Source organism: Lepeophtheirus salmonis, chromosome 14 (genome assembly GCF_016086655.4).
Source record: "Lepeophtheirus salmonis chromosome 14, UVic_Lsal_1.4, whole genome shotgun sequence".
Classification (NCBI taxonomy): domain Eukaryota; kingdom Metazoa; phylum Arthropoda; class Copepoda; order Siphonostomatoida; family Caligidae; genus Lepeophtheirus; species Lepeophtheirus salmonis.
In genome coordinates this window covers 24,560,352-24,575,275 of record NC_052144.2, presented here as the reverse complement: position 1 = coordinate 24,575,275, position 14,924 = coordinate 24,560,352, and the positions used below count along the sequence as shown (strand labels likewise).

The 14,924-nt window shown below is 31.0% G+C and overlaps 1 long non-coding RNA gene across 1 annotated transcript; it reads right to left on the bottom strand.

The window, feature by feature from the left end:
• Positions 1–10,263: 10,263 nt before the first annotated feature.
• Positions 10,264–14,386, bottom strand: LOC139907277 (uncharacterized). Its single transcript, XR_011783755.1, has 3 exons — positions 14,058–14,386; positions 13,447–13,938; positions 10,264–10,932 (listed from the first exon to the last, which is right to left on the bottom strand). It is a non-coding gene; the product is annotated as an uncharacterized lncRNA (long non-coding RNA).
• Positions 14,387–14,924: the final 538 nt, after the last annotated feature.

Below are 14,924 nucleotides of genomic sequence, written 5' to 3'. Positions count from 1 at the left end.
AAAATATAAAAGATGCAACTTTGTTTTTATTTTTAAAATGAAAGATATGCATGAAAAACAGTGATTGCCACAATCTAAAATAAGTTTATCTCAATTCACTCTTGAAAATTGATTCTAAGAACTGTTATGAGGTCAAAACAAAGTCATAAATATTAAAGGGAACGACGCTTAATTAATTAAATATATTAATAATATTGGATCGTATTGAAAATGAAGAAGGAAAATTAAAAATATTGCTTCTCAATACTTATTCATGGCTGTAGTGTAGTACTAAAAAATTATTTAAGTTCGGACTTGTGGTCCAATACTATTCCCAAATCGAATGATTTTTTATGGATTCCGTCTTGTCTATATACATCTGATCTTGGCTAATAACTATTACGGACTCATTTTCAAATCGGATTGCATAGGGCTCAACTCCCCATCTGGGTAGGGATGGACAGAACTTTAACTTCAAATTAATTTTTAATAACTTTTGTAAAATGATTTTCTTTACAAATAAATTATTCAAATTAAAGTGAAGGATGCGCATTATTAGTTAGGGCCGGTCTTGGTCCTAGTAATAAATAATATACGCTAATGCTAAGGGTACTTACCCCCAAAAAGTATCCAATTAATGTAGAAGGAGTGCAAAAGTGACTTAAGACTTTCTCCTAACCATATGGCAGAACAAATTTAGATTCAACATGATCTCATCGAGTCCAAGTTCATATGTTTTCAAGACCAAATTAGGTTTGATTATATATGATACTATACTAAGACGAATCTGATTTGTAAAAATAACTCGAGTCCGATGAAGATTCGGACTAGGAAAATGTACAGCTCATTACATCAAAAATATATTTCAATTGTATATTGATATTTAAAAATATTAATTAGCAATTGAAATAAATAAAGTTATGTTCATTATATGCAAAATGTGAAGTAATTCCACTGTTTTAGACGTACATAATACAAAAAAACAAGTATGTGCATATTGCTCAAGCTATGTAAATATTCACATGTAAGAATAAGCTCCTAAAAATGAATAAACACCATCATTGAAATTGATAAATGTCTTTTAAATTTGCATTTGGAATAGATTATGATTTTTCAAATAATATTTTTTGGAGCATTACTGTTAAATAGTGATATTCTGAGTAATTGGTTTTTTTAATTAAATTATATTGTTATAAAAATTAAATCAGACGTCTTCGATTACATGTAACAGAGAAATATCCTAAAAGAAAAGTTTCATGAATATATTTAACTTTTGGAACCCAGACGGTTACATATGCATTGTTATGTTATGATTTAATTAAACTTAAGTATCTTAACACGAATACTTTATTGAAATAGAACTGATTTATCCATAGTCAAACAGTTCCCATATTGACTCTTTGTGGATTTGACACTAGAAGAAAACATCGCACCCAATAGCATTACCGTTGTGTTTGAAAAAAATGTTGGCCATCCAATTTCCGAGGATTTCCTTGACAAGGTTTTTAGACTTAGCTAGAACAAAGGCACTCACATTTCGAAAGTTTGTTTAAAATTAAATAATGGGCCTTAAAATATATATATATAATTTCCGTCTCTATTTTTTAACGAATGAAATGAGCAGTTTTTCGCACGTTACTTGGAACTTTTCTTTTTATGCTACTTTTCTTTGCAATATTAATATACTTTAGTCTAATGAATGTACGAGTGCGAATAAATTTTTTGCTTCATATTCTTCCTCAGGATACTTTTCCACAATTATGCTCATGAGTCGATCCATCGCATAGGGTTCGGTATCAAAAAAATTCCCATGAAACTTAATGAAATTTTACTCTATTTTTTGCAAAATTCCAAAAAAGATTCCGATGGTTGAAGCAGTCCCCCTCTTGACAATGTTTTAAGCCATGGACTTAGAGAAATTTGGATGCTGGAACTATTATATCCGAAAGTGGGAAATTTTTGATTTAACGATTTGGCCACATATCCAGCAACATAAATAAGTCCTTCATCTTCACAGATTTTAGGAAGATGTATATCATTAGATGGTTGCTCTTTTGTATTTATTTTCATTATTATTTATTTATAAATTATATCATCAATGTCTTCATAAAATTCTATGTTATCTTCTGAATCTGCTTCGCTCAAAATACGACCTAAAAGGAGATGCAGAATTAATATATATACATAATATGGTGATACCATAATCTGTAATTTGTTGAAACATAGAAACAAAACATTGGTCTCGTTCAGCATTAGGATGAGACTGTGTTCGTCCAATATATCTTATTCTTGAAAAAAAGTTTGCAATACAATCTTGATTTAAGCGAGATGTCAATTTATATGGAAGGCCAATTTCATTATTTATGTATTGATATAATGATATCAAAGATTTTTAAGAAATACTTATGCCCTTTTGGTAGGGCTTCAAAGCAGATGACTTAGGAAACACCACTTCATCATTTTTATTTCTCTTAATTTGCTTCATTGTTCCAATCACATTTATCATGCTTTGGAGAATATTCTTTTGTATATCCAAATTTACTCCATAGGCACATCCAAAGTCTTTTTTTTATATATTGGTCGTGGCTTCATCTCATCAAAGCTCAAGACAGCTAAATTTCCATTTGGAGTTTCGTTGGATTTAATTTGTTGAGCGATAATTTTAATAATATTTGATTGTATTCCAGGAGCTTTTATAAAATTTCGAATCCACCGTTTGAGGGCTGTTACACTAGGAAGCGGAAGTAGACCACTAGATAGAATGTAACGGTAGGCTTTTGAGGAAAAAGACTTCAGTATCATTCCTTTAACAAAATCCTCCTAATTCCATTTTCCAAACCTCTTTCTACTGATAATGAGTTTACATTGAGATTTATTAAATCTCTTTTCCAGTTCTCCTTTCATCGCGTCCTTAAAATTAGATTTGGATTTTAAATCTGTGTAAATCTGCATTATGTTTCCTTAGTGACTCGAGTTCTAATATGAGTGGATCTTTTCTGGTATTAGAAGCCCTACTAATTTGTATAATCTGGAATACACATTCTTGATTAGATCTTTTCTAATACAAGTGTTTGAGTTGATTTTACGTTGGGGTCCGGCTATTTGTCTAATGTCTCCAAATAAATTTCATTAGAGTCTTCTTCAAAATGGTCCACTATCTTAATTCATTTCGTTTTCCTTGGAGCATGCTCAAATCCTTCTCCAGGTATGATACCATTTTCGTTTAATTTTCTTTTAAAAAGTAGTCCCACCAATTCACATTTTCAATCCCTTTTAAAGCATTTTTCTCAAAATGATTCTCCCAAATTCTAGGGTATTTTCCTAAGGGGTCCTTTCGACGACGAGCACTTTCCCATTTTGTCCTCCTTGAGGGATCCAGTACAGAATGTTTTTTTTTCGGTTCGGTCTAAAGTGATTTTTTCTAGACCGATTTGGACCGATTTTTCGGTCCAGACCGCGGTCTCAGATCGTGGACCGATTGTTTTTCGTTCTCATATATTATGAAAGAACTTTTTTTTTTGTAGACCAACTGTCATTCATTTTTTTTTTTTTTTTTAATCTCAAAAGTACATGTCTCATAAGTTCTAAAACCAAATACTATATACATATAAGAGACAGCGGGATCAAAATTAATACGAGCTATCTCTGTTGAAACTTGGTATAACGTCATTGTACTTGAAAAAACATATGATTTCATGTTATAAACAATTTATCTGTAAAATCGGACTAGACCTATTTTTTGGGAACGAACTGATTTTTCCATTGTACCGATCAAGACCGAATTTTTATATAATTTTATTTTTTGTTGGACCACACTATTTCAGTCCAACAAAAAATTATAACGGTCCCAGACTGGTTTAGGATTTCCAGACTGAAACCAAACACTAGTGAACACATTATACTTTTTCAGAATGGATAATAGGTATTATTATCGTAATAATAATAATCAATTAGTAATAATATATATATATATTGTAAAATGTAAGTCAGATATAATATCATACTCCAAGGATACCAAACTTCTCTCTCTTGGCCCACAACGTAGTCCCAGTTCTCAATTTTGGTCTTTTGTGAATTTGTATTGGGTACACTTTTTATTCTCAATTACGTCAAAATCTCCCTCTTTTGCCCAGCAGTCGGTACGATACATCAAATTGAAAATGTTAGTAAGCCCGATTACATGATAGTCTAACCTTATATTTCTATTAACCTTGCCTACAGGTATATTAATAACTAATTTTTTTTTAAATGTTTCAATCAATTTAGAATGTTCATAACATCGAGTAAAGTCAAGCTTGGAAAAATAATGAGTATCAGTCAAACCAGCGAATAATTCATGCGGGTAAGGCAACGGATACAGTTCCTTATTAATTATAGGTGAGACAGTATAAGTAAAATCAGCACATTACAATATAGTTACGATGGGTGAGGCCCATTCCGAAGTATGTACCTTCTCAAAAGTACCACGACAAACCATATCCTTAATTTTATCGTTAACAACATCACACAGAACTACAGGTACATGGCGAGCATGAGTATATCGAGGACGTGCATCCTCACAAATATGAACTGTAACTTTGGTGTATTTAATGTTTGACCCGGAGTTTCTTCGAAAATTCACTGTTGAGAACATCGATTTCGCTATGCTTCGCCTTAATTTTTTTGTGAATAGTGTTGGATTTTTGAAATCTTTTTCAAAAATATATCAAAAACGAAGCCTCCTCCTTAAAAAAAAAAATAGAAATAGGGTTAGCAATCTCATGCACCTTCACTCTTTTGTCATTCATCACCATATCTTGGATTTTATGAATGATTTCTGGAATAGTAACCTCAACAAGGCGTCTAAAACGTTCACTTCTGAAAGCATTATTTAACTACATTAGACCAGCAATTATTTATCTCTTTTAGTCGAGTTTTGAATCTAAAAACGCGTATGGACTTTTATAACATATTTATAATTCCTTTAGTCCTATATAAGATATGAGCTCTACCGTTATTGGCAGATTTGGCAATCAAAGAGGAGAGCAAATTGATTTTGTGTCTCTGTCACTGCAGCTGTACAAAGAATTATAAGGCACAGAGATCCTGTCGTTGATTATACATCAACAATGTATTATGTGAGACAAAATGAATGCAAAATATATTTTTTCAACGGTATAGAAAATACTAAAGATTTAGAAATGGAAGCAATACATAGTTATATAATTTCTCTTCCACAAACCCCACCACAAACTCCCTGTTAAATAATGGAAAATATGGATTTCTTCTAACAAAATCTGCAAGACATCATTTACATCTAGGGTCCTATCACTTAAAGATGAGGATTTCTCCTTCATGTGCTGAGGTATCGGACTAGATAAATCAAAAGTTCGAAATAGTGTAATGTTTTCTACAATCTTTGCAAAGATTGTGGAAAGTTTTTTGACAATATTTTGCATGCTTTTGTCAAGTACTGTATGGTTTCCTTTTTACTTGAATTTGTTTCTCTTAGTGTGGAGGGGGAAACATTCATACATGAAAGGCAACAATTTTGTTCGGCTTACCAACAAAGAAAAGACGAAAAAGCTCTGAAAATTGGGCAATATATTTTGCTCTTTTGAGTGTCAAAGCTCTTATTACCAATAAATTGGAATGTGGTGAACCAAGTCTTAGAGAAAACTAAAGAGTAATAGTTTTGTCCTCTGCAGCTAGAATACTAAAGATTGGTGTTGATTCCTGGTATCATGCTATTGACATTGTCAAATACAAACTTTTAGATTCAACTAGATATATGATTAGCTTAAAAAGAATTGTTCGGAGGTATGAACATCTTCATGAAGGAAGATCAATAGATTGGTTATTATGTTTTGAGTTGTATAGTGTGTGATTGTTTGTCTTGGCCAGGAGGTCTAATTTTAAGTTATAATACTTATTACCTCTTAGCAATTTATACATTCTGTTATTTAATGTTTTATATATATTTATGTATACAAGTATTTCAACATGTATAATATGAATAAAGACAATTTAAAAAAAATAATAGTAATAATTTATTGATTTATTAATTATTGTGCTATATAATAGTTAATAAAAAAAAACCACACAAAAAAAAAATATTATATTAAAATGTACTTCAATGATAAAACTTAATTTCCTTATTAATATTATTTAAAACCAAAACCTGAATGACATGAATCAGCCCTGCTGGTATTTACGTACAAAATATCGTAGGGGACAAGGTTGTAAGACCGATATTTTTCCTTAAAAAATGAATAAATTTCCTTTTTACATCATACTAAGATAATAACAAGAAATTTGAGTAGAATAATGAGTTGCAAGAAGCGTTAAGTTGGGGTTGAGTTTAGGGAAAGAAAGAAAAATAACAGTTGGTATTCCTACCTTGATAAACCAATCAGGTATCGTTAGAGTGACAACTTGTTCAATTATCCTTCTTTATCCTTGAAGTACGCTTTCTTAGACCACTTAAAGCGTTCCGTCTTTAACTTCCTCCTCAGGGAATAGGTATTCAAATACTAGTAATTGGGCATTAGCAAACTAAAAAAAAAAAAAATCAGTCACAAGGTGGTGTGACAGTCTGTAGCTAAGTAGCGCAGCATAAATTTTTTACAACGCCCTTTATGTGAGTAACATTCCTATATTTTATATTGAATAATATTCTCATTAAGGAAGTTGTATTATCTTACTGCAAGAGGGTGACACTCTCAGTCCCTTTGTTTTCAAACTAATACTCATGCCTATTGCTGGATTGGTCCTAGGATTGATGTCCGTATCAGTCTTCTTTTTCCCCACCAGTTCAGTCTTTTTTTATCGGTCCCATCTTTTTTACCATTCAAGGGTCCTAAGGACCGATACATTGGGATTTCAGTCCTACTGTCCTAGCTATCTTTTTACTTTCTTCAATCCTAACTAGAATGAAAGAATGTAAGAACGTAGAAAATAAACAATGATAGCTAGAACGTATAATAATACATTCTAGTCACCCACCTCCCACTTTTAACTTCAGGTATCTTGTTTCTTTGAAAGAGACAAAGGATTTATCATGAAACTTCAACAATTGAAATGTCGTAGTTAGTAGTTATTTCAACTGTTGTAGTTTCCATAAAAGACCGATAAAGGCCGGTCCTAATACTGACAAATTATATCAGGACTGAACTGATATGACTAGAGTGTCTTTTAATTTTTCTAGACAGATCCATCACTACTCATGACCTATTGTTTATAACATTGTCCATAAAAAGCAAGTCATGGAATGAAACACAGGATCCAGATACTTTCTTCCCTCAAAAATCTTGCATTCGAAGTATTGTAACATACATTTACTTAACAGTTATCTGGAAACAACCATAATTCTTGTATATAATTAACTTAAATAAGATTTCATAAGTTTACATGTGATGCTAAAATCAACTTTTTGAACGAATATTACTAAGCCGTACATTAACTTTACTTTTTTCACAGGCTAATATAAAGTTTGCCTATGATCCAAATTAGTTAAATGGTTTTTTTCAATTGAGTATACAATGGAGATAATCATGGCTATGGTCGGAAACTTGCTTACACTCTTTATTTTTGTAGTCTGCAGTTCCATCATATAACTTCTTGACCTTTGTTGCCACATGAAACATGGCAGGTATGCGTTACGGCTTTTCTCCAGAAAAAATAAACAAAACAATTCCATTTATCAATGTTGAAACTTTTAGACTAATAATTAGTCAATCAACATTTTTTCTTTATTAAAAAAAAAAAAAAAATACGTACTATCTTTACTTTGAAGTGTTTCGAGACACCCAGTATATAAGATCAATCATTTTGATATCACACATCTTTCCTAAATGCCACATAGTTCCTCTTTCCAAATTGATGACAAATATTTTCTCATGGCTCATGGTACTAATGAAAAAAGATCATTACTGCTTCTTGAATTCTGTACTTTTATTATTCATAGATTAACAAGAAATAAGCTACAGTAGTCTCATTCATAGCTTAACAAGAAATAAGTTACAGTAGATAAAATACATAAATATTCATCAATTGAACACTTCATAAATTATGTATATATTACTATATATATAGGATATTGTGCATTTCACAAAAAATAGACTCATTAATCAAAATCAATGAATTAAGAAACCCATAACAAAGAATAAATATATTTTAATAGGTTGAATGAATCTTTTCGTCAAATAATATCCTCCAAATAGAACAAATGTATTTAAGATTTCTTTAAAAATGGTCATATTTAAAATATTAAGCTTTTTAGAAGAGGCTTAAGTATTTCATTGTAAAGAAGCATTTTAACTTGCCACTACTTCTACTTTTCTACCAATATCATTAAAATATATAGACTCAGACGAGTATTACACGGTAGAAAATGTAGTAACCTACCTTTAGAGAATATAAATCAACAGCTGAAAAAAATAAAGTCTATCTGCATAATTGGGTCGAATATCTAAAAATACATATATGCGAATATTGAAGCAAATAACAACATTTAAAATTCGTGGATGTGAGTGTAGTTTCGAATATTTTAACATCATACCTGACATACTTAGGTATTACCATGTGTTTTACGTCATATATGTACATTAGTACAGATGATTTTCTGAAATACAAGTACCTATCTGTTGGTTCCTAACAACTCATGATATATTTACTAAAAATACTACCGTTAATATCAGTGGCAACTGAAATTCATCTCAAGCTATATAATATATAATTATCAGTTACATTATTATCAAGTAACAGTCTTAGATGACTCTAGGAAAGGAAAATCAAAAAGTAGCATGCAGAGATCAATGAGTAATCATTCATTTCAACTACAATCTCGTTTTAATCTTTATTTATATAATTACATAATACATCAAAGATCCTAGTAATTTAAGAGTCCGTCTACAAGGTAACGTTTGTTGAGTAACACGGAAGATATGTTTCTCTTGTGGACTTGTAGGTTGCCTAACTGTCTCACCTAAAAACTTTTTTAAAAACGGATTTTATGAAATAACGATGTTTACGTGCTATTGTCTAGATATTGTAAATGGAGCATTTCCAAACAATCGTGATGTATCTCACCAAAGTCGATATTTCTAGGAGCTTAGATAATTATTTGTAGTTTTATGTAAATTGTAGTGTTACTTCGTTGAATTTCCCAACTTTTCTCCTAAAAAGAAACAGAAAAAACGCCCAAAATCAGTTAGTATTTGGCAAATTCTTCCAAACTATGAATCATTAATTTGTTGGTACTTGTTAACAGCTTATTAAGAGAAACTTCGAATTCAACAATTCAACTTTCAAGACACTAATAAGGGAAAAGGAAATAGAAAAATGGACATCTGAAAGCAAATATAGCATAAATTCTAATGTCGGATAGGTAACGCCGGATCCGATTTTTGTATACGCAGCCTTTATGCACGGGATAAACTTTGTTGCTGCAGTATTGTCAAGTTTTCATGGGGAATACGAGTAATTACGATATATACTCGTTACTTGCTGAAATACTCGAGACCCTTTTTACTCAATGATAAACTCCTGAGTCAACAAATCCTATTTTGAAAAAATATTGAAAACTTGTCTGTTATTAAATCTTTTTTGAAATTTATGTGCCCCAGAGTAACTTAAAAATGGATTTAACTTATTTAAATCCTTACCCATATACGTCATTCAACAGTATACATAATAAATACATCAATCTTATCTTTTAACATAGATGGGTTAACACTTAACACTAAAATATTTTAGAGCCATTATTTATCAGTAGTACCCAGCATTGAACAGAGTAATTAGGCATCGACTAACAAACAAACTTTCCTAAAATAAAAATTCCTCCCAAAAAAAAAAAAAAACTCATTGTTGCTATCAGTTTTTGTTGAGCATATCGTACCCAAAACTATCCAATACTTAGATTTTCTCTCTCCTCAAGAATGAAAGAAGAATAATAATAGCTTAAGAAAAAAAATAATGTGACATGATGAGGAAGGGAGTACCTAACCTATATTGATTATATCTTTTTTTTTATAGTCGCTAGAGGGTTCTTAAGTTGAATGAATTAAAAACTTTTTCATATAGACTCAACAGATTTTTTTTTTTTTTTTTTTTTTTTTTTTTTTTTTTTTTTTTTTCAAAAGAATAAAATAAAAAGTCAAGTTGTTTCAACACACTGAATACTCAAATTGTATCTCTATACGGATTACATCGGATTTTTTAGTCGCTAGATGGCTCTTAAGTTGAATGAATGTTACTTCTTTTTTTTTTTTTGCCACATGGCGCAACTTTATTCATTACTAAAATAAATTAAAGGCTTAGCACATCGCATAAAAAATAACGTTTTAAGCTTTAAAAAAAGAACAATGGTAAAAACAAGAAAATTATCAAACTAAAAATAAAGATGAAAAAAAAATTGGCAAAAATAAGAAAATTATCAAACTAAGAATAAAGATAAAAAATAAAGAGAAGAATAATTAAAAATTATATAATGTTATTGGCATAGTCTTCATTTACCGGAAGAACTAGTCCATATTTTTAATTACTTTGATATCTAAATTAATAATGGGATGACGTCTGTAAGGTTTCAGTCCTTCTAAGCCCTTTTTGCATAAATCAATTGTTGTGTTTTTTTTTTAATAATGGCGTTGACCTTGTTTTTCTCTTTCCCACAATAGTGTCCTAAAAATGTATCTCTACCAGTTGTTGCAGTCCATATGAGATCCGCTCATAAGTTACACTAAAAAGCCTGCAGCTCCAAAAGAGATGGTCAGTAGACTCTCTTGCTTCATTACTAAAACGGGAAATACTACTCTGGTCATTAAAGAATTTTGCCCCAACCTCCAAAGTTCCTGAGAGTAATCGATATTTGAACCATTTCTAATGAAAAACTTTCCTACGACAATAGGTTTTTTGTTTTGTTTATTTGTATAAGAATAGATGCCTCACTCAATTTCGTCAAGTTGTTTCAACACACTGAAAACTCAAATTTTATCACATGATCACATAATGAAATGCTTTATTATTGTAAAATATTATTGTAAGTAGTGTAATGTAGAACAGAAGAATACAGTCACGTCCAAGTCAGTCCTAAAAAGCTATAAAGTTATGTCCTTGATGACGTCAATCAACTTTATTTCTTTTTTATATAATCGGTTCAACTACTGATAGTCCGAAGAATCGGGAGGTAGGACCGGTCCTATTACTGGTCCGAATAAATAAGGACTGACACAACACTAATTATTATTTAAGATTTAATACTATGCATTATTATCTAAATATTACATCATTCCTAAACATTTGTCAAACAAAAAAGTTATATGAGTAACTCATAAATTATATTAAAAAAATTATATATTCATATGGAATAAACTAGTATTGTGTCGACTCGACTTACATTATGAGTCGATTTTCAAATTAAAAATAAAATGAGTCGACTTCATATTTTATTGAGTTGGTTTCATTTTTATCAGTAAACATCATCAAATGTTTTGAGTTTTGTGGCGCCGTTGTCCCTTAGGGATTTTCTATGTGAGGGTTTTCAAACAAACAGACTAAAAAAATTGTATGTCAATTTTTTATATTGCTCGATCTCACTTTACAAAAAAGATATTACCTCTTTAATGCTGATAAAGGAAATGCCAAAATAATCAATGGGCTCAGTGTATTTGTCGTGAGTCAACTGGAAATGACGCTTGAGTAAAAATCATGTTATTGAGAAATTCCCCTTTTATTTATTAACTTAATTAATATTGACGGCCAAATAGTTTATAGACATATTTATTTCATTATGGGATTTATGTTCCAATTTGAGGAATGGGATGAGATACTCTAGAATATTAGCTATCATTTAGAGCCTTCCATTAATGAATGTGACTCTAATTGGCCCGTTATGACATTTTGAATATAATTGGCCATATTCATAGCCTTAGATATTTGTTAAAATTTATTAAAACGAAGTTTTCATTAAAATAAAACGAGATGATCCGATCAAGCTTTATTCGGCAATATTATCTCTTGCATTGTTCTTTATAACTGTTATACACTATTATACGTTCAGACGCCGTTATTAGTCCAAAGGCTATAAATTATATCCGACAACATTTATTCCGCCTCCTTTGTCGATATTCGATCTTCCATCATGACGTGACACTTCGTTGTGTGGACGAAGAAGAGGAAAAGATGGTTCGTAATTTTTAATAAATGGGATGGAATTATAAATTTAAACCTCAAGAATCCCGTGGAAAGAGAAGTTCATGCTTTAAATGATTTTACCCAGTATAAGTAACATTTTGTAGAGATCAGTCCTTGGAATTGGGGACAATTTCCAAAGATTCTCTCGAAATGTATGTTCTTGGACATTTGTCTTCAATGGATGAAAAAGACGAAAAAATGAAGCTCTCTATATTAAAGGGAATAATGTGTGCCAAATCACTTTTTCTGGACTTTTTAATGAAAATGTCCAAAAGTCCCCTTGGTTGTTTACATACTCATTATCTAGAAAATGGTCTTACTTTGAGGACACATAGATCTATTGAGCAATCATTTCAATATATATATATATATATTCATGAGTGACGGGAAGGTATCAAGATATATGAATGAGGATGGTATTTTTATTCTTAGAAGGTTATCTTCTCTTTCGAACTTTAAGACTGTTCGTTTTCCAAGTAAATATATCATATACCAGAAATATGTTCAATCATGCCAGGAGTTGGCTATGAAAGATAGTGTAAAAATACATTTATATAGCATTGGAAGGCCACATGTCCACATTTAGGAATTATATGAAAGCAGAGTGACATTTGTCATAAAATATGTCAAAATCATTCAAAACTTTAGCTTCCTTGTTTAAAGAGTCCATCTTAAATAATCCTTTAGACAATTAGACATTAAACGTTGATAGTTCCATTAAAAACATTTGGAATGTGTTCAAACGTAAAGAAAAGACGACAAAACTTGAGTCAGTTATGCTAAATATAATAGGAATGAAGTGTAATTGTTGACAATGGACTTCTTGGAGGCACAGTCCATTCCATACTCATTTATTCAAAGAGGAAATACTCATTTCCTATCTTTATATAAAATCAATTTATTTGTTGTTGAAGATGAAGGAGCAGGAACATATGGCATGTAAATGTTTGATTGTAAAAATGAAGTAGTTGTCTAATAGTAGGAATTTAAATCGTAAAGGCTATTAAAAAATTGTCTTTCATCTATGAAATTAACTATTTATTTCGATTCCTGAAAGTTATTTATGTGAATAAGCCCTTCTAACGGAAGAAAGGAAATGATATCTTGAAATAAACATACCTCCTCTGTTCAATTGTAACAACCAGAGTGAAAAAAATTATGAAGGGACTAATGGAGCACTCTTCAAGTCATCTACCTACACCAATCATTCAATCTGTTTTCTACTCAAGCCTCTCCTTCAACCTGGAATCTGTCTCCTAACTCGAGCATTAATCCTATTTAAAGTTAATTGCCTACCTTAAATCATTTTTCTAAATCCAGTCTCCTTTTTACTCCAAGCTCTCTCCCCACTTTTAATATGTTTCCTAACTCAAACTAGTATGTTGACATTATTGAAACCTTGTTCCTGGCAAGTTTCGCTTGAAGATGCTGTATTTTTGCAAAAAAGATTTATTTGCCGCTACTAAATTGATACAATTAGAGCATGGTACGTATGTAAAAACTTAATTCTTTTGGGCTTCTTGTATAAAATCAGATAAGAAGGGGTTTTGGGCTTCGTGATCAGGAGAATCTTCCTTATTTGATGTCCTTGTGTTTTGGCATACGAATGTTCTAACATTAAAACTCTTTGTTTCTTTTGAAGTTCTTCTGCGTCTCTGTTTCGGTGAAACGGAAGCTTTCGTTTGTTTTTATTTTAACATGTTCAAATAAAGTAGGAATGGCATTATGTACCAAACGCCACCGTCCTTTTGAAGACTTCTACAGAAACATTGATTCTTGAAAGTGAGCCTAAAGCAAATAATTTTTGTATGAATAATTATAATATGGAGCCTAGAGAGATCATTATAAAACAACCCATTAATTTAATTTTCACATCCCTGACATAGTAAAAATGTTGATTATATTACTTGGCAAACTCTTGAGTCTTTGGTGGGAGTCCAATTCGCACGTTTGATAGCATGATCCACAACTTCCTACGATTGATGTCTCTTGAAAAATTAAAACATTTTCTTGGGGGATAAGCCAGGAAACTTTTTAGTCAAAGTTGATCTAATATTAGAATACACTGCACTACACGTTACCATTATGAACAATATATTGTAATTAATAATTATTGCCTAATTAAAACAAAAATAGTTAACTTAAGCTCACAAAGTAGTACATAAATTGAATTCAAACCCTTTAAAATTGCCTGATGGCAGCTGAAACTTTTAAGCCAATCAGCAAAGAGAAGAAAAAAACATGCTCTTCTACCGATCGACAGGGTTGTTGGAATCATTGAAAAAGAACGAATTTGATTGGTTGAAAGAGATAATATAAAAGAAAAAGGAAATAAACACGTTGATATGATTGCATCTTCTAAACAACTTTTCCTCAGTATTGTAGTAATCATCAACTATGAAAGTTCCATTTACTTCACTCTCACGTGCATCATCCTCATGCCGAAGAAAAAGAGCCTTTTTTTCACTGGTTTCTAACAACGGATGTACTGATGTGTGGAATTATGATTTTGAAAATAAAAGTATATCTTGCCGTTTTTGCAGTTTTTCGTACCAATCTCGTTTGTTATGGCAAGTAACCCGCCATTCCAAAACCTCCCATCACATCAACAACTTAAAAGTCTTCAATAAACACAAGATTCAAGGAGACAAAGGAGAATTAAACGGTTCATCATTCAATTTGGACGAAGCAGAATTATTTGTGTCGTGTAACATCCCTTTAAATGTTCTGGATCATCCCAATTTCTCCAAGTTAATTGAAAAATATACTGGAAA